Raw genomic sequence first — 19,674 nt, forward strand, 5'->3', positions numbered from 1 at the left:
GGTGCCGGAGGAGATCTCCAGAATCCCCGAGATGGGATTGGAGGCGGCGGCGTCTCTGGAAGGTTTTACGCTATCGTGGTTCTCGGTTACGGGGTTTTCGCGACGGAGGCTTTAAGTAGGCGGAAGGGCAACGTGGGGGGCCACACGAGGGCCCCACACCATAGGTCGGCGCGGCCAGGGCCTGGGCCGCGCCGCCCTATGGTGGCGGCGCCTCGTGGCCCCACTTCGACTCCTCTTCGGTCTTCCGGAAGCTTCATGGCAAAATAGGACCCTGGGCGTTGATTTCGTCCAATTCCGAGAATATTTCGTTACTAGGATTTCTAAACCAAAAACAGCGGAACGACAAGCTGGCTCTTCGGCATCTTGTTAATAGGTTAGTTCCAGAAAATGCACGAATATGACATAAAGTGTGCATAAAACATGTAGATATCATCAATAATGTGGCATGGAACATAAGAAATTATCGATACGTCGGAGACGTATCATAGGGTTAGGGTTTGTAAGTCCTCTTGCCATTAGAGTGTTTTTCACCACACTATGCATCTAGTCCACTCTACTGCTATAGTATATGTTCAAGTTTATGAGTTTTGGATGGTTTTGTGGTCGAATTTCTGGGCAAACATCACAAGTCGACAGCACCCGGTTTATAGCCCGGTCAACCGGCCTCTCAACCGGCCGGTCCGGCGTGACGCCCGGTCAACCGGCTTGGCAACCGGCTCGTCCGGTCTGACTGGAACGTGCGCCGGATCGCCCAGTTCTTCGCATAATCTCATCGAAACACTTGGATATATGTTATGATTTTTGGCCTCCCTATATACTGATGACATGTACACTTACCCCACTGCTATCCTCGCTCTATTTTGTTGATTCACAGGAGATTGGAGTGGTGAGGATCGTGGCACTACTGCCAAGAGAGGGAGGCATACAGGGCCTCCACCACGACGTACTAGTGGTCGTGTGCCTTCCGGTCATCTGGAAGAACTAAGTCCATTGCCAACAAGAGGAGAGATAAACATGCAGCACAAGAAGATGATGAGACATTGCCCGAGTTTAATGTTGGTGATGTACATGTTGGTGCATGGAGAAGACTTAGAGAGGACAACCCCTATCGCTTTGAGGCACCCATGTACACATGGGGAGATAAGTTTTTCTGGACCAAGACACAGCAAGTGATGTGGGAAGAGTACTATGACAGCAACGAGCACATGAAGAATGGTACCATTGTTATGCCCAAGGCCATCAAGGATGTTATTACAATGCATGAAGCCACCAAGTTTCGTTTTGTGGTTGAGACCTTGAGGCGGATGGGGTTGTATGAGCTTATGTGCCTGACACCTGCGATGGGTGCTATTGTCCAATCCTGGTGAGGCAATTTCAGCATGCAGTGTTTTTCCATGATGATGCAGCTCGCACTATGACTTGGATGACAGGCAAAGAGAAATACACTTGCAACTATCTTGATTTCTGTGAAGCCATGGGGTTTGCTGGTGGTCGTGCTTGTGGTTTCAAGCTATATTCTCAGCAGAAGTTCACCAAAGGAGACATTGCCTTTTGCTATCCTCGGGAACCCACAGCTGGACCTCCCACTATCTCTGGCATGTACTACTCCTACCTTCTACTTGCCAAGCTATTCCATGAGACTCTCATCAGCAAGTCCGGCGATACAAGTGAATGCCGTGGATACCATCTGAACTTGATGTACTACTGCCACCCTGAGCACCGGAAACTCATTGATGGCTGTGATCTCATCTACTGTGAACTGAGGCGATGTGTTCGCGAAAGGATGACTCCTAACTATGCTCAGTACATTCAGCTGCTTATCAACAAGGTTGTGCAAGCACCTCTCAATACGCAAGGTGAACGGGTCAAGATGGAAGCCTTCAAGGTACCTATCCAAGGTGATAGACCGGACGTCGCTGAAATGATGCCTTCTGAGCGCCGGTCCAAGGAACGCCATGACCTTGCTAGCTCCAGCTACTCTAGGCGCCCACAGCATGGTATCTCACGGTTCTTCTCTAGCATGCGGCAGATGTGCAAAAATACCAATGATGTTGCACATCAAAGTCTTGCTTTGAACCAGGAGACAAGGAGGCGCCAAAATGAGTTCATGGCTGCTAGGAATGCACCTGTTCCTCCTCCTGGCCCTGAGTTGGAGCCTGTACATGCACCTAACTGGGAGATGCCTTCCATTTCTGATGAGATGTTCCAGAACTTTGATCCCTCCTTGTACACTTTTGGTGGTCATCCTCCCCGGTATGCTCAGGATCCTGATACTTCTGGCCATAGGAACGATGATGATGAAGATGAGGATCAGTATGGTGATGATGATGATGAAGAGGGTGATGATGATGATGATGGTGATGGCAGCTCTCCACCCGCCGGGACCGAGTTCTATTGATGGGAACGCTAGCATCCCTCCTCTTCTCTTCGCCTTTTTGGTGTTCCGATGCCAAAGGGGGAGAAGAGAGTAGAGTCTAGGATTACGGGGTCCTTGGTTGCACAAGCCATGCTTGACATTTTATTTGCTTCTTATTTGGCTTGTGCTTATTTCGTTGCTTTTTCATTTCAAGAACCATTTGCTACTTTAAGTAATTCGTGTATGGACATGTACCTATATGCTTAATCTCTATGTTAGGATGATTATGTGTGCTATGCTTATATATCTCGATATGCACATCTCCATACCATGCTTGTTTCCAAAAGATATTGGGGGAGCTTCTCATGTTCCACAAATGTTGCACTTTGCATTCAAACGCAAATTCTCCAAGTGCACACATTATGGGGGAGCCGTCTCAATATCTTATATGGAATCAAGGTTTAAAGCTTATCATAATATCTATATGTGACTCTAGCTTGGTTTGTCATCGTATACCAAAAAGGGGGAGATTGTAAGGGTATTTTACCCTTATCCATTATTTTGGTAACTATGACACCGTGCTAGTGTATTTGGACTAATACATGTCTACAAGATGATTCCCAGGTATTAGCCAAAGAGGTATAATGGTGTATCAATGGAACAAGAAGGCAACGGGAGACCCCCCACTTCGATGAAAAATCAACGAGGTTTTCCGAGCTTGGCCGGTCCCAGACCCGGTCAGACCGGCCCTGGCACCGGACAGCCCGGCGCCGACCGGCCCCAGCGCTTGTGCCATCCGGGCAGGTTCCAGTAAGGGAGGGCGAGCACCCGGTCTGCGTCCGGTCGCCAGCCCGGTTTGGACCGGCCCCTCCGGTCCAAGGCCCGGTCGGACCGGGTTCCAGACCGAGCGCCTCGGCGCCCAACCGGCCTTTCGCTTGTGCCATCCGGGGAAGATCCAGTAGCCTCAGAAGCCCGCCCGGTCAAGACCCGGTCCCAGCTCCGGTTGAAACCGGCCGGTCCGGTCAGTGGCCCGGTGATACGTCTCAAACGTAATAATTTCTTATGTTCCATGCTAGTTTTATGACAATACCTACATGTTTTATTCATATTTTATTTCATTTTTATGCATTTTCCGGAACTAACCTATTAACAAGATACCGAAGCGCCAGTTCCTGTTTTCTGCTGTTTTTGGTTTCAGAAATTCTACATAGGAAATATTCTCGGAATTGGACGAAACAAAGCCAAACCTCCTATTTTTCCGAGGGACACACGGAGCCAGAAGGGCAAGCCCGGGGGAGGCCCAGGGCCTCCTCCCCATAGGGGGGCGCGGCCAAGGCCCCAGGCGCGCCGCCAGGTGGGGAGCCCACCTCGGGACTCCACCGACATCGCCCCTTCGCCTATATATTCCTCCGTCTCCGAAAACCCTGAAACAATTGACGATATTCCACGAAGAGTTCCGTAGCCGCCGCCATCGCGAAGACAAGTTTCGGGGGACAGAAGTCTCTGTTCCGGCACGCCGCCGGGACAGGGAAGTGTCCCCGGAATCCATCTCCATCGACACCACCGCCATCTTCATCGCCGCTGCTGACTCCCATGATGACGAGGGAGTAGTTCTCCCCCGAGGCTGAGGGCTCTACCGGTAGCTATGTGGTTCATCTCTCTCTCCCATGGTGTGATCTTTATGTGATCATGAGCTTTGTATCACTATTAATCTATGTGCTACTCTAGTGATGTTATTAAAGTAGTCTATTCCTCCTCCATGATGTAAAGTGGACAGCGTGTTAGTGTGTATGCTATGTTAGTACTCGGTCTAAATTGCAACGGTCTATTATGCACTCTAGAGGTTACTTTAATATGAACTCCGAACGTTGTGGAGCTTGTTTACTCCGGCTTGAGGTGTGCTTTTGTAGCCCTACACAATGAATGGTGTTTGTTATCCAACAAGAGAGTGTTTAAGAGTAGCATTTATTTATTCAGTTATGTGATCATTGTTGAGAGTGTCCACTAGTGAAAGTATGATCCCTAGGCCTTGTTTCTAAGCATTGAAACACCGTTTCCAACAAGTTCTGCTACATGTTCGCTTGCTGCCATTTTTATTTCAGATTGCAATTACTACTTACAATCATCCATATTACTTGTATTTCACTATCTCTTCGCCGAACTAGTGCACCTATATATCTGACAAGTGTATTAGGTGTGTTGGGGACACAAGAGACTTCTTGTATCTTAATTGCAGGGTTGCTTGAGAGGGATATCTTTGACCTCTACCTCCCCGAGTTCGATAAACCTTGGGTGATCCACTTAAGGGAAACTTGCTGCTATTCTACAAACCTCTGCTCTTGGAGGCCCAACACTGTCTACAGGAATAGAAACGTGCGTAGACATCAAGCTATTTTCTAGCGCCGTTGCCGGGGAGGTAAGGTAAAAGGTATTCACATCCTCCGACTACTAAGCTATTTCCTAGCACTGTTGCCGGTGTGTGAGGAAATAGCTTCGAGCACTCACACACCGGCAACAGTGCTAGGAAATAGCTTAGTAGTCGGAGGATGTGAATACCTTTTACCTTACCTCCCCGACAACGGCTGACGTGGGCATTACCCTTCGGGTAACCGACATTGCCCTATCCCGTATTGTCTAGTTGGAGGCCCATGAAGACACTAGGAGGCAAGATGGGCCACTTGGATGGCGCACCAGAAGATTCCTTGGCGGGCAAGATAACGAAGCGGCCGAACAAGGAAAGATTAGATCTAAAGCTACTGTAAACCTAGTCGTACTTGGTTAGACCTCTTGAGACCTGGCCTCCTATATAAAGGCCAGGAGAGGGGCTTCCGAGGGGGACAATCAATCAATCTTAGCAATCTAAGCCACCAAAAGTCTAGAGCTAGGTCGTCATAGCACTTAGCCTCTCGACGAGATCTCAGCCGAACTATTCGGCACCCCATTGTAACCCAATATCTTCATAATCAAGAACAAACAGGCAGGACATAAGGGTTTTACCTCATCGAGGGCCCCGAACCTGGGTAAATCGCTCTCCCCGCTTGTCTGTGAACCGATGTCTCGTGTCAGCTTGCAGGATTCCGTCAACCCTAAGCCCCAATCGGAGGGCATTTCCGAGGAGTACCCTCGACAATTGGCGCCGTCTGTGGGAAGCCTGTCGGCACCAGGCAAGTCATCGGCAGTACCAGTCACGTCCGCGGCGTTCTTACTCGAATCATCGACGCCAACAGAACCAAGAGATTCAATCCGCTGCGGGTCCTTCGAGTTCGTACCGCACCGCGAAGCACTTCACCCGATCCCTGCGGGATCATCTCGCGACATGGATGCTACTTTCGGTGGTGTCCACTTCATCATCGACTCTGGAGGTTTTCTTCGCCTCCCTAGGGACGGCGCATCCGACCTGAATGTCGCGGCTTCGGAAGGCGTTCCTCCAACAACAACCCTAAAAATTCCACCCACGAGCATACAAGAGAGCAACCGAGGAAGTTTCGACGTCATGGCAGGACAGAGGAAAAGACGAAGGGGCTCGCACCGCGAGGAGGAAGGACGAACAGCAGCTCACCTTCGTCAGTTCGAACAAGGATGCCACGACACGTCATCCAACAGGGGTCGCACCCGTTCACCGTACCTTTCGGCTACGGAGCAACTTGAGGCACCATGCTACCTTCACTCTTACATTGATCCAAAGGACGGTCGAGAGAAATCCAGTCACCTGTTAAGGAACTGTCGACATTTTCTGGAAATTCGGCAGTTCTGCGATGACCTCAGGGCCGAGGCCGTGTCAAGAGTTCACGCAATGGAGAGAAGGGTGGGGTACTACAGTTATCCGCCAGAACCATATGTACCGGAACCATACGTACCAGCAGGAGGAGACGAACATGTACCAACCGAGGTGTTCCCGGAACCATGTGGGCAAGTCAACATGATCCATAAAACCAGCTTTTCAAAGAGAGAAATCAAGAAGTTCTCCCGAGAAGTAAAATATGCGGAAGTCGCCATGGTTGATACACCCGATTTCATCGGCTGGTCGGATCAGAGTATCACCTTCGGCAGGGCGGATCATCCGAAAGCTGTTCCAAGGCCCGGCCACGCGGCCCTTGTCCTTGAAGCACATGTTGGAGGTACAATATGAGCAAAGTATTCATGGATGGAGGAAGTGGCTTGAACCTGCTATTTGCCAGCACAATGAGAGCAATGGGACTAACAGTCAATATGCTAAAAGAGTCCGACACAGGGTTCCACGGCATTATACCGACTCGACCCGCTTATTCTCTTGGTAAAACATCATAGGACGTAGTCTTCGGCACGCCCAACAATTTCAGGAAAGAGAAGATCGAGTTCGAAGTAGTCGACTGGGAGTCTCAGTATTACGCCATCCTCGGCAGGCCCGCGTTTGCCAAGTTCATGGCCGTACCTCATTATGCGTACCTAAAACTGAAGATGCCAGGCAATAACGGGACCCCAATAACCGTTCATGGAAGCTTTGCTCGATCGGACAACTGCGACAGGGAGTTCCAGAAGATCGCCTCGAAGTTCGGAACCAAGGAAGAACTCAACGCGATCGACACCGTTACAGATCACACGCAACCACCAGCCGACAATCGAAACGTAAGATCCGACGAATTTGACGCTGCAAAGGAAGCCAAAAAGCTGCAGGTGCACCCCACTGACCCGAAGAAAACGGTCAATACGTCGGCTGACCTTACTGGCGCATAGGAAGGCGCGCTCATCGAGTTCCTCCGTGAGCGCTGGGAGATATTTGCATGGGAACCATCCGACATGCCAGGTATCCCCAGGGAACTCGCTGAGCACGCCCTTAATGTTGACCCGACAGCCAAACCAGTACAGCAGTCAATGCGCCGATTTTCCGAACCAAAGAGGAGAGCAATTGGCGAAGAAATCAGTCGACTTCGTAAGGCAGGATTCATTCGGGAGCTCAAGGAAGCTGAGTGGGTGGCCAACCCTGTCATGGTGCCCAAAAAGGACACCACCGCTCTGCGCATGTGTATCGATTACACCAGCCTGAATAAACACTGTCCGAAAGACCACTTCCCGCTGCCTCGTATTGATCAGATAGTCGACTCCACGGCCGGATGCGACCGCCTCTCCTTCCTTGATGCATACTCCGGGTATAATCAGATCAAACTGAAGAAAGAAGACCAGGAGCTAACCGCGTTCATCACCCCACACGACGTCTTTTGTTACAACGTCATGACCTTCGGGTTGAAAAACGCAGGAGCAACTTATCAACGTTGCATGCAGGCTTGCCTTGGAGAGCCGATTGGGAGGAGCATCGAAGTCTACATTGACGATATCGTGGTGAAGACGAAGCACGCCGCCACTCTCATCGATGATTTGCGGGAAACTTTCGACAACCTAGACAAGTATAAAATCAAGCTGAATCCCAAAAAATGTTTCTTCGGAGTGCCAGGGGGGCAAGTACTCGGGTACTTCATCTCAGCCAGAGGGATTGAAGCCAACCCCTTGAAGATCAAAGCTATTATCGACATTGAGCCACCAAAGAATCTGCACCAAGTGCAGCAGTTGGCAGGACGTTTAGCAGCTCTCAGTAGATTCATCGCCAAGCTAGGAGAGAAAGCTTTGCCCTTTTACAGCTTGATGAAAAAGTCAGAAAAGTTCGAGTGGACAAAGGAGGCGCACGAGTCCTTCGACAACCTGAAGAAAATCTTGTCGACGTCCCCAGTTCTTGTAACTCCACGCGAGAAAGAAACGTTGCTTATGTACATAGCCGCCACAGCACAAGTCTTCAGCAGCGTTTTGGTTGTTGAGCGAGAAGAAGCAGGAAAAGTCCACGGTGTTCAGAGGCATGTGTATTACCTCAGTGAAGTTCTCACACCTGCAAAATAGAGATACCCTCATCATCAGAAGCTGGCGTACGCAGTATGGAAGTCGGCTCGCAAGCTGCGACATTATTTCACGGAGCATCCGATTATCGTCGTAAGTGAAGCGCCATTGAAGAACATAATGAATAATCCAGAAGCCACGGGTCGAGTGTCCCAATGGGCCATCGAAATAGCGCCACACGACATAACTTACATTAATCGAACGGCGATAAAATCCCAAGTCCTCCCAGATTTCGTGGCAGATTGGATCCAGTCACAAACACCAGCAGCACCCGACATGTCGGGATCATGGACAATGTATTTCGACGGGTCAAAACGGAGCACGGGCGCAGGAGCAGGAGTGATATTGATATCGCCGCAGGGAGCTAAAATGAAGTACATACTACATATGAATTTCTCCCTGCCGACGAACAATGAAGCAGAATACGAAGCGTTGCTGCACGGAATGAAGATGGCGAAGGCATGCGGGGCAACTCGCCTAGAAATCTATGGTGACTCAAACTTGGTGGTGCAGCAGTCAATGAACTTATGCGACGCAGTCAGTGATAACATGATCGCCTATCGGCAGTTGTATCAAAATATGGAAGCCAAATTTGAAGGATGTGAGCTTAAACATATCGGCAGAGCTAGCAACGAGGAAGCCGATACTCTAGCGAATATCGGGTCCATGTGTTCCCCCATCCCAGACGGAGTGTTCTACGAGGTCATTGCTCAGCGATCAATAAAAGAGAAAGCTTCAGCACCGTTGAAAATGTCGACTGATGAATCAGAGGCAAGCCAGCAACAAACTATTGAAGAACCCTCGCCTCCATCAGCAGAGCAAGTCCTCCTCCTCGAGCCATTATGGACCAAACCATTCCTAGCATATCTAACGAAGCAAGAGTTGCCGGAGGATTCAGTGGAAGCAAGGCAAATCGTCAGGCGGTCAAAAGCCTTCACTGTGGTAAATGGCGAACTTTACAAGCGTAGCATCTCGGGAATCTTCCAAAGGTGCATCGCCATTGATAATGGAAAAGCGCTGTTGCGCGAGATACACGAGGGAACCTGCGGACACCATGCAGGAAGCAGGGCCCTTGTGGCAAAGGCCTTCAGGGCAGGATTTTACCGGCCAACGGCAACATCGGATGCTCGAGATCTAGTTATGAGATGTGACCCTTGTCAGCGCTTTTCTCCAAAACCGCACGCCCCTGCGACAGATCTGATGACAATACAACTGGCATGGCCCTTTGCTCAGTGGGGACTCGACCAAGTCGGACAAACTACCAAGGTCGTCACCTGGAGGGCACACGTACTTACTGGTTGCAGTCGACAAATTTACCAAGTGGATCGAGGCAGTACCCGTTCGAAACCAGAAAGCCGAAACAGCAGTGCAATTTTTCAGAGGAATAACTTGCCGATTTGGTATGCCCCATAGTATCGTCACAAACAACGGCTCTAACTTTGATTCCAAGGAGTTCAGAAAATTTTGTGATGACAGGGGAATCATATTGAAGTTTGCATCAGTGTCCCACCCGCAGACCAACGGCCAGGTGGAAAGGATCAATGGTCTAATAGGAGATGTCCTTAAGAAACGCCTTACAGGCGCAGCTGGAGCATGGGTCGAGGAGCTACCATCTGTACTCTGGAGTTTACGTACTACACCCAACAGGTCGACCCAATACACCCCTTTCTTCTTGGTGCATGGAGCCGAAGCAGTTCTACCAGCCGATTTCGGTTCGAAGCTCCTCGGGTGATAGCATACACAGAGTCCTCTTCCAACAACGCGCTGCAAGATGCTGTCGACCTCCTTGACGAGGCGCGAGAAATCGCCTTGGCAAGAACGACGGTATACCAACAGGCGTTGAGAAATTATCATAGCCGACGAATACGCAGTCGAAGCTTTAATGTTGGGGATATGGTACTTCGGCTGAAGCAAGAAAGACCCTTGAAACTTGAATCTCCATGGGAAGGACCATACATCGTCACTAAAGTGATACCAGGAGGAGCATATCGGCTCAAAAACCCGGCTTCAGGAAAAGATGTCGGGAATCCATGGAACATCGCACAGTTGTGACGCTTCTATACATAGGATACAATCGCTTTTTATTATTCGACAGCTCTTAGGGTTGCTTTTGCATTATGAATAAAAGTCTAATCAGGTTTTCTACCTTTTTTCAATCCAGGCCCTATCACCCGAACAGATCGTTTGGGGCTCCTACCATTGGCTCTTACTCCCATCGGGAGCGTCGGCCTAAAAAAAATACGCTTATGCAGTATCATTAATTAAATACTCTCAACGGGAGCTAAGATTAATGATACACAAAAACAACCAATCCAAGCCTCAAGAAAATACGCGGGTGCTGCAGTCGATGGTTACATTATCAAAATAGTAGGCTCAAACCGGTGCACCGAGTGACGAAGCCAAGCGTCTAATTCCCTCGACTAAGTCGATGGGTCTCGCTCTTACAAAACTTACATATCGACTTCGCAATAACGTTGCAAAATTCAACGAAGTCGTCGAGAGAGCAGGTTGAACTGATCACTCAGCCGCCCTCGACAATAAATTACCAAACAAACCGACATAGCGTGTAACGCACGTAGTAAAATTGTACAAAGCAATCTTATGCAGGTACAAGGTCATTACATTCATGACTGGGCTCCCTGGTTCCCTTGGCCCCTCGATTCCCTCTCAAGGCATGACTCCATCCGGGAGATAATGGTGTATGCAGGGCCTCTAGCAATATCATAATATTGTCCTAAACTCCTCTCGGTGTTTGCTACGGCTCTCAAGTCTAAAGATGGATGACATGCCAATACCGAAGCAAAGGCAAGTTCAGCACCAGCCAGAAGCTCTTTTCGCACCAACTGCCGAATCCTTTCGGGCGACTTAAATCGAGTAAACAGGGCAGACAAGGTTTCAGGTGCCTGGTCCAGAGGAAACAAAGTCTTCTAAACCATCGTGAGATGGGCGTGGAACTTGTCGAAGTAGTAATGCGCCTTCTCCACCTGATGCTCAAACTTCGCCATGATAACGGCCTTCGGACGATGCAGCCACAGATCGTGCTTTTGGTGAGCAGCATCAGTCATTGCTTCGACCTTCTCATGGATCTTCCTGTCCTCCTCGGATTTATCCGAAGATACAACTGGAAAAGAACGAATATCAGTTAAAAAGAGCATCCGAGCTACGCCAGGGGTCAGAAGATGGGAAAACACTCACAGCCCAAACTTTCGGTGGCGACATGGAGACCATCGAGAGCATATTGCTCAATAGCAGTGGCTATTTCGCCCTTTTTCTTCACCAACGCTGCCATGGCCCGAAGAGAAGTAGTGTCTTTATTTAAACGAGACACTTGGTCACGTAAGCGGCGGATAAGGTCCGATTCATCGTTAGTCGAAGGATCTGAGAAAAGCTCAGCACGGGAAGAAGATGAAGCGATCTGCAGTACAATCTCTGGTTCAGAACAACATTAGCATAAAACTCTATCGGGAGCGCTTGGCGTATATATTACATTCAAAAGATCGTTTGAATTGGCAACAGAGCCGAAGTAAAACAGGACTAAGTCAAATTGCAAGTGGTCTCAGTTACAAGTCTTCAAGCAAAAGTTCAAGGAGGCACTGATGATGAGCCAGGAGCAGCTTCAGGAGCGGGCTTGGCCTGTGCTTCATCTACCAACTTCAGGAGTCGGTTGGCACAAGTCACTGCCGATCTTTTAAAGGGTTCAAGGTCGACTACGTGGTTGTCGTCATCCACAGGCAAGGCCTTAGATAACTTCTCCAAATCAGACCCCATTCCGTGGCCCATTAGCAGCTGGAAAGTAAGAACCGCCCCAAACAAGCGGGAACGGCGTTTCAATACCTCCACGAGCTCGGAAGAGTCGACAAGAAAAGCATCCGCCATCTCGCCAAGGGTCTTGTCCCGTCTAGCTTCGGGAAGATCATCAAGTACAGCCTCGACAACGCTCCTCTAGTCTTTTGCAGAAGTCCAAGGACTTGGACATTAGACTCAGCAGCAAGCGACAGGGCATCGCATGTGGAGTCCTCCCGAAGCTGATGGCGTCGAGTGATGGTTATATCGGCGGCCTCTGAAAGAAAGACAGATCAGCAGCCAAAAAGGAAATACCAAAAAAGAAAACTATGTGTCATGAACCTTACCCAATAAATCCTTGATGGATTCACGGAGGACGCCTTCCTTTTTATCGACTGCAACCGCTGCCGCACGCCTGGCGTCCTGCTCATCCTTCATCTACTGCTTCAGCTTCGACACCTCCTCCTTCAGCAAGGCATTTTCCTTCTTGACGTTGGCGGCAAGCCTGTTGGCCTCCAGCACTTGATCAGTCGAAGATTTGACAGTCTTCCGAAGCTGGGCGTTTTCAGCCTCCAGTCGGGTAAACTGCTCGGCGAAATCTACCACATAATCGACTGTGGCATAAATCGGCTGCAGCAAGGGAACCAGGGAGATTCAGTTGACATGAAGAAAATTCAGCAAAACAAGGTAGAATAAATACTTACGTGGTCACGAGCAGCCGACGAAGTAGGAGCATCGCTAGGAGGAATAACCTTCGACACTGGAATTTTCTCCACGGCCGTCCTCGTAGGAGGCGTCGGCTTGGCCGGAGAAGGATTCGATTCTTTAGCTGATGTTGCTCTCTCAGCAGATAATTTAGCCCTCTTTGCGAGAGGAACAAGATCATCATCAGAGCTAATTGTGAAAAGAGAATGATTAGCACACAAAATGATAAAGGTCAAATTACAAAGGAGTGAAGATGCTCACAGTTCCAGGTCATCTTCGGCAGCAAAAAAGCCTGACGGCCCCTTATCGGCAGGAGAAGGCGGAGAAGCTCCAACGGCATCATTATCTTGGTCGCTGGGACTAGATTCAGCCGTCGCGATAAAATCTTCGTCTATCTGCAAGCGACGCTTGCTCCTGGTGAAAGCGGCCTCTTCGACAGTGTCGCCCTCCTGGACATCGCTGTCCTCAAAGACCTGCTGGGCATCCTCGGTCCCTTCGGAATCGTCATCATCATCCTCTGCTTCCACGCCGCTTTCCGGTGTGGGAGGATAGCATTGGACGACGGAGGAGGCCTATCAAGAAGAGAAAGTGAAGTTTGTAAAACACAACGAAGAAAGAAGAGATGAAAGCAAGCAAGGAGCAGCAAAGATTACCTCAGTCGGGAGATGATCAAAATCGTAAGGAGGACGAGCCGATGTCAAGACAATGTTATCCTTCATACTGAGGCACGTCAAGCGACGAACCTCGTCTCGAAGCTCATCTGCCGACAGGTCGGCAGAGCTGATCCTTGACTTGTCGCCCTTGCCAGTATAAAGCCATAACTGGTGGGGTCGAGACATTAGTGGCTGCACTCGACGTTGTAAGAACACTGAAACTACTTCAGTGCCGCACATCGTCAAGCCTCCCGTATTCTTCAAGACGACGACCTGCTCAAACAGTTTGTCGGCTGTTGCCCTCTCTTCGGGAGAAAGGGCGTTACGCCAGGACTTCTTCTTGTGAGCCACCAAGACGTCATCGAAGAGAGGGAGATTCGAGCGCCGCCCAAGCACAATGGGATCTCGCAGGTAGAACCACTTGTTGCACCAGTCCTGGACGGATTCCTTCATTGGATAGTCGAAGTAGTCGACCTCCTTCCTGACGACAAAGCCAACGCCACCGACGACGGGGGGGGGGGGGCATTGTTGTCGTTGTGACGCTTCACGTAGAAGATCTTCCTCCAAAGACCCCAGTGAGGGTCAATGCCAAGGAAGGCCTCGCAAACAGTAATGAAGATGGAGAGATGGAGAATGGAGTTTGGGGTCAGCTGCCAGAGCTGGATCCCGTAGAAGAAGAGAAGAGAGCAAAGGAACTCGTGGGCTGGGAGAGAAAGACCACGGAACAAAAAGGCAACGAACATGACAGTGAAGCCCTTCGGGGGCCTTGGGCGAGAAACCGCACCTGGAAGACGAATATCATCTTCAGATGCGGAGATGAAGCCGAGGGCGCGCGGCTTGTTGATGTCACGGTTGGAAATGGCGGAGGCACTCCAATCGCGGCTAACTTTGGCCGCGTCCGAAGTGCTGGCGCTCTTCTTCTTGCCCATGGCGTGCGGAACTTCTGACGAAGAAACAGAGGAGGCAGGAAGGTTTGGGCAAGGAGATGAGCAGTAAGAGGTGTGAAAGGTAAAAACAAGGAGGCCCTCTATTTATGCCGTAAGAATCTGTGCGAGATCGTGGCCATAACTCCACAAGCGTCGTGGGAGGTGGAGTGGATCTGGCTGTACACGTGGCGCTTGAAAAGAGAACGGAACCGGCGGCCCATTATTCCCACGTTGTGCGAAAATCGAGGGGACGCCTCGGTCGCCGCGTGTGCACTGGTCAAGTCCTAAAAACTGCCCGCGCAGAACTAGGGTGGGCCCGTCAGGTCAAGTCTTGTCAATCAAACCACATCAGCCGCACGTCAACAGTGACGTCATAGAGATTGTTGCGAGCACTCGAAGAAAAAATGAAAAGGTATCGGGTGGTGAACTTGAGTCTATGCAGAGATTGTGAAGCATCTGCACTTAGACTCGGAGGCTACTCCCATCGGGAGCGCTGACGCGCACCCGATAGATTGAGGACTCGAAGAAAAAATGAAGAGAAAGGAGGTTGCTCAGCCTGAGTCTATGCACGGATAACAAACATCCGTACCTAGACTCGGGGGCTACTCCCATCGGGAGCGCTGAACGCGCACCCGACAGAACTTTTTTGCACTCCAGGATCATGCCCGGGGACTTGATTCTGTGTAGGGTAACGTTGTTTTGCCATCGGCAGTTAACCAACAAAAGTTGGGCACGTTACTTATCATCCCTTGCATGCGGAAAATATATCAGATGACCCGTGAAGACTTGTAGAAAAACTTCGGCAGAGCAGAACGTTCGAGTGGTACAACTTGAGTCTACGCACGGATTACAAGCATCTGTACCTAGACTCGGGGCTACTCCCATCGGGAGCGGCCGACGCGCACCCGACAGAAGAAGATGATGCCGATTGAAGATGAACAAGGACGATCAAGGAGAAAGAACATCGAAGGAGACATGCTTTAGTCTCCACCCGAACTATGTTCGGCTGGACACTCGGGGGCTACGACGTGGGCACTACCCTTCGGGTAACCGACATTGCCCTATCCCGTATTGTCTAGTTGGAGGCCCATAAAGACACTTGGAGGCAAGACGGGCCACTTCGATGGCGCACCGAGAAGATTCCTTGGCGGGCAAGATAACGAAGCGGCCGAACAAGGAAAGATTAGATCTAAAGCTACCGTAAACCTAGTCGTACTCGGTTAGACCTCTTGAGACCTGGTCTCCTATATAAAGGCCGAGGAGAGGGGCTTCCGAGGGGACAATCAATCAATCTTACCAATCTAAGCCACCAAAAGTCTAGAGCTAGGTCGTCATAGCACTTACCCTCTCGACGAGATCTCAGCCGAACTATTCGGCACCCCATTGTAACCCAATATCTTCAAAATCAAGAACAGACAGGCAGGACGTAAGGGTTTTACCTCATCGAGGGCCCCGAATCTGGGTAAATCGCTCTCCCCGCTTGTGTGTGAACCGATGTCTCATGTCAGCTTGCAGGATTCCGTCAACCCTAAGCCCCAATCGGAGGGCATTGCCGAGGAGTACCCTCGACAGCCGGAGTTCGCCGGAATCGACCGGCGACAGCGAGGGCGACACGGGTCGCCAGAGCGCGAGGGGAATTAGGGTTCGTCGAAGCGGCGCGGAGGGGGAGAAGTGGGAGCGACCGCACGGGTCGGTTGGACCGTGCGGGTCTAACCCAACCCACTGGGCTCCACTGACAGGTGGGCCCAGGGGCATTTCTGTCTTTTCTAAAATGCCCATTAAATTGAATCTTTACAGATTTTTTATAAAATAAATATAGCTCTAAAAAAAATATATGAAAACCACTCAGCACAAAATTCTCTATCATAATAAAATATTAAAAGGAATTTTTGGAGACAAAAGAGATTAAGTCATAATTTGATGAATATTTTAATCATTAAAAATAACCACCCTATTTTTAATGATAAAATAAGTCCATAAATTCTTTGGGACTTTAAAAAAACACCTTGACAACATTTCAAGGTAGTATTTTACCCTAAACAGAGTATCCCTAAATTGTTCTTAGTAATTACCTCTCACATGAAATAATAAAGCATCGGGAAGGGGGGAACAAAACCCTAAAAGCCGAATCATGCATCAATGCTTCTTTAACCATTGCCTTATTGGACAATGATGCTATTTTTCAGCAACAGAGGATCAGGGTCAATCCAAAGCATCCAACTGCATTACATCACAGTTTCTAGGCAAGTTCATCGCTTGCTCATGTCATTTGAGTATTTTTACCAAATTACTTGCAAAGTACTATACTTACCACTCCTGCATGAAAAGCAAAAGTACTACTTTCATAACTATGAATATGACTATGTGGTTGGCAATGGAACCATGTAATGTGTTGACATGGTGGAGGTTCCATTGCAATGGGTTTATATCCATCTAGGATTAAACAACAAATGTCGTCCAGTGATTCTTGTGCCGTAAAACTCGTGTTAACCATAAGATCTGGAGTGGGACGGAGTAGTCAATCGTATTTCCACCTCTTGTACATCAACGGATGTGCTTACCGTAGTCACTTGAATCTCGAGGGACAAGAGGAGTGGTTGGGGAGCCCTAAGTCCCCACGGTAATGACCGTAGTCACTTGTATCCCGAGGAGCAAGCGGAGTGGTTGGGGAGCCCTAAGTCCCCACGGTAATGCGGTCTATGATGGGTTGCATCTCCCGGCGAAGGAGTTAATGGTAGTTAGCCCAGAACTGTTGTCGTGGTCGGGGGCCATCCTTAATTGGTATAAGAACACCGGCGAGGACCCAGGGTCGGAGTTTGCAACAAAGGGTGGGTGTGCGAGGTAGCGGAGTAATATGATTGGATAAGACCTTATATCGGGCCTCACACCAAAGGAAGTGTGGACGGGAACCATGGTTAAGATCTCTTATGGGTAAAGCAACACACCTCTGCAGAGTGTAATGAATCGTGACCTGTCACTCCCTGTTCCGGGTTTGGAACTGCGAACGCTGCCGGAAAGGAACTCCATGAAGTTCTAGTAAACCGGTGAAGGCTGACGGACATAGTTCTTCTAAATAAAAGCAACCTCTTGAAGAAATGATTATCAAAACCTGCATTGGTATTAGACTTTCTGGTCTGATATCATAGCTAGTGCATTAAACACCTCTTTTCTATAATGAACTTGTTGAGTACGCTCGTACTCATACAACTCTTAAATCCCCTGCTTAGATTGTCTGAATCGTCTTGAGGAGGACATCAACAACCAAGAAGGAGCAGAAGAAATCTGCTATGAAGAGCCAGACCTCTCCGGAGGTGTAGAAGGTGTAGACTACTTATAGTCTACGGAGCCGGGAACGGTTTCGAGGGAGAACAAGCATAGAGTACCCTACTAGTAGTAGTAACCGAGCAGTGTGAACACGTAGTACTTAGCTGCTCGAGTAGAATAAGATGTATGACCTGCTAAGACTACTATATTGTAAGTTAAGTTGGGTTCACCTCGAACCCAGGAGTATTCCTCTCAAGGCCCAGGAGGAACTCCGAGATGATATGTATATATGGTTTGTAATAATAAATGAATGAGTTATGGACCTGCTATGTTCTGTTGTACTACTCTGAGGGATGTAATATTTGCCGATTGGTACTTCGTGAATGTTATATCAACGACTGGCATACTACAACATGCAGTGGTATGCATGGTCACCACAGTAATGCCGAAGCACCTCCCTCTTCTAACGCACCCTTGTCCTTTTCCTCTATGACGGGAGCCACGGAGGGAGCCGATGGAAAGCGGGCGGAAATCATTTTCATCAAGCTTTCCATTTGAGCTTCCATGGTGGACCTCAAAGATGTTTCCATCGACTTGAGATCATCCATGGAGACCGGCTTTGTGGCCCCTTCCGTGCCCTCATCTTCCGGCATACTCTTAGGTGGTTAAGCCCGAAATAAGAGCCGAGGCTCTGATACCAATTGAAAGGATCGTATGACGCACCTAGAGGGGAGGGGGTGAATAGGTTCTAATCAATTTTTAGTTCTTTTTCAATTTTGTCTTGACACAAAGGTAAATTCTCGAAATATGCAACTATGTGAATTTACCTATATGACAAGGTCAACGACAAAGCAAGATATAGCTACGCAATATATAGGGAAGATAATAGGATAGAGGTAACCGAGAGTGGAGCACGCGGAGACACGGAGTTGATTCCCGTAGTTCCTTCCTTTGCAAGAAGGTACGTCTATGTTTGGAGGAGTGTGGTCGCTACGAAAGCCAGACCAACGCCACGAAGGCTTCACTCAGGTCTCCTGTGAGCACCGCCACGAAGGCCTAGCCCACTTCCACTAAGGGATTTCCTCGAGGCGGAAACCGGGCCTTTACAAGGTTCTTGGGGCACACATCAACAACCAAATTGGAGGCTCCCAAATCCGTAACAACAACAACAAGAACAATATCAACTACAAATAACTAGGGTTTCTCAAAAGAGGAACACTAGCAAAGTGGCCCTCAAGCATATGAGGGGGAAATGCAAATCGCTTAGGTGAAGATGTAGATCGGGGTCTTCTCCTTCGAATCTCCAAAGATCAAGAGCTTTGGTTGGGTGGAGGAGGAGATCTTGTGATTCTTGTGTTTCTTGAGGTGGCTCTAATGGTGATGAACTTGGCAATGAAATGAGCATCTTGGGGAGGAGGAAGAAGGGGGTATAAATACCCTTGCCAAAATCCAGCCGTTGGGACATCTCGAGGGCCGGATTATCGCCCCCCCCCCCCCCGGAAATTCCGGTCTCTGGGAATTTCCGGGAAAAAGTCCGGCCCCTATCCAGGGTATTACTGCGCCACATTTCCAAAAGTCCTTAGCCGATTTTTGGGACCCGGATATTTTGCAAATATCCGGCCCGGAATATCCAGCCTGGAGATATCAGCCTACTTCTTTTTGTCTTGTTTTTCCACACAAAACCACCATATACATATACATATATATTCTCTGCACCATCTCATCAAACATTAGTGTATCAATATATTGTCATCAAACATTCAAAACATAAACCGAGAGATGTTCTTTCACCGGTATAAGATGAGCAAGGGTTTGTTCATGAATATCCTCCACGGCGTTCGAGAGTTCGACACCTACTTCAAACTGAAGCACGACGCTGTAGGCGTTGCCGGGTTCTCGTCGATTCAGAAGTGCACCGTCGCCATGAGGATGCTTTCATACGGAGCACCTGCTGATACACATGATGACTACCTTCGCATGAGTGAGTCTACTGCCATTGAGTGCATGTACAAGTTTTGCCGAGCTGTGGTGGGAAAGTTTGACAATACTAATTGAGAGGGCCAACTAAAGAAGAGACTGCAAGCATCATGGCACAAAATGCTACTAGAGGATTCTCTGGAATGCT

This window comes from Lolium rigidum, chromosome 7 (genome assembly GCF_022539505.1).
Source record: "Lolium rigidum isolate FL_2022 chromosome 7, APGP_CSIRO_Lrig_0.1, whole genome shotgun sequence".
NCBI lineage: Eukaryota > Viridiplantae > Streptophyta > Magnoliopsida > Poales > Poaceae > Lolium > Lolium rigidum.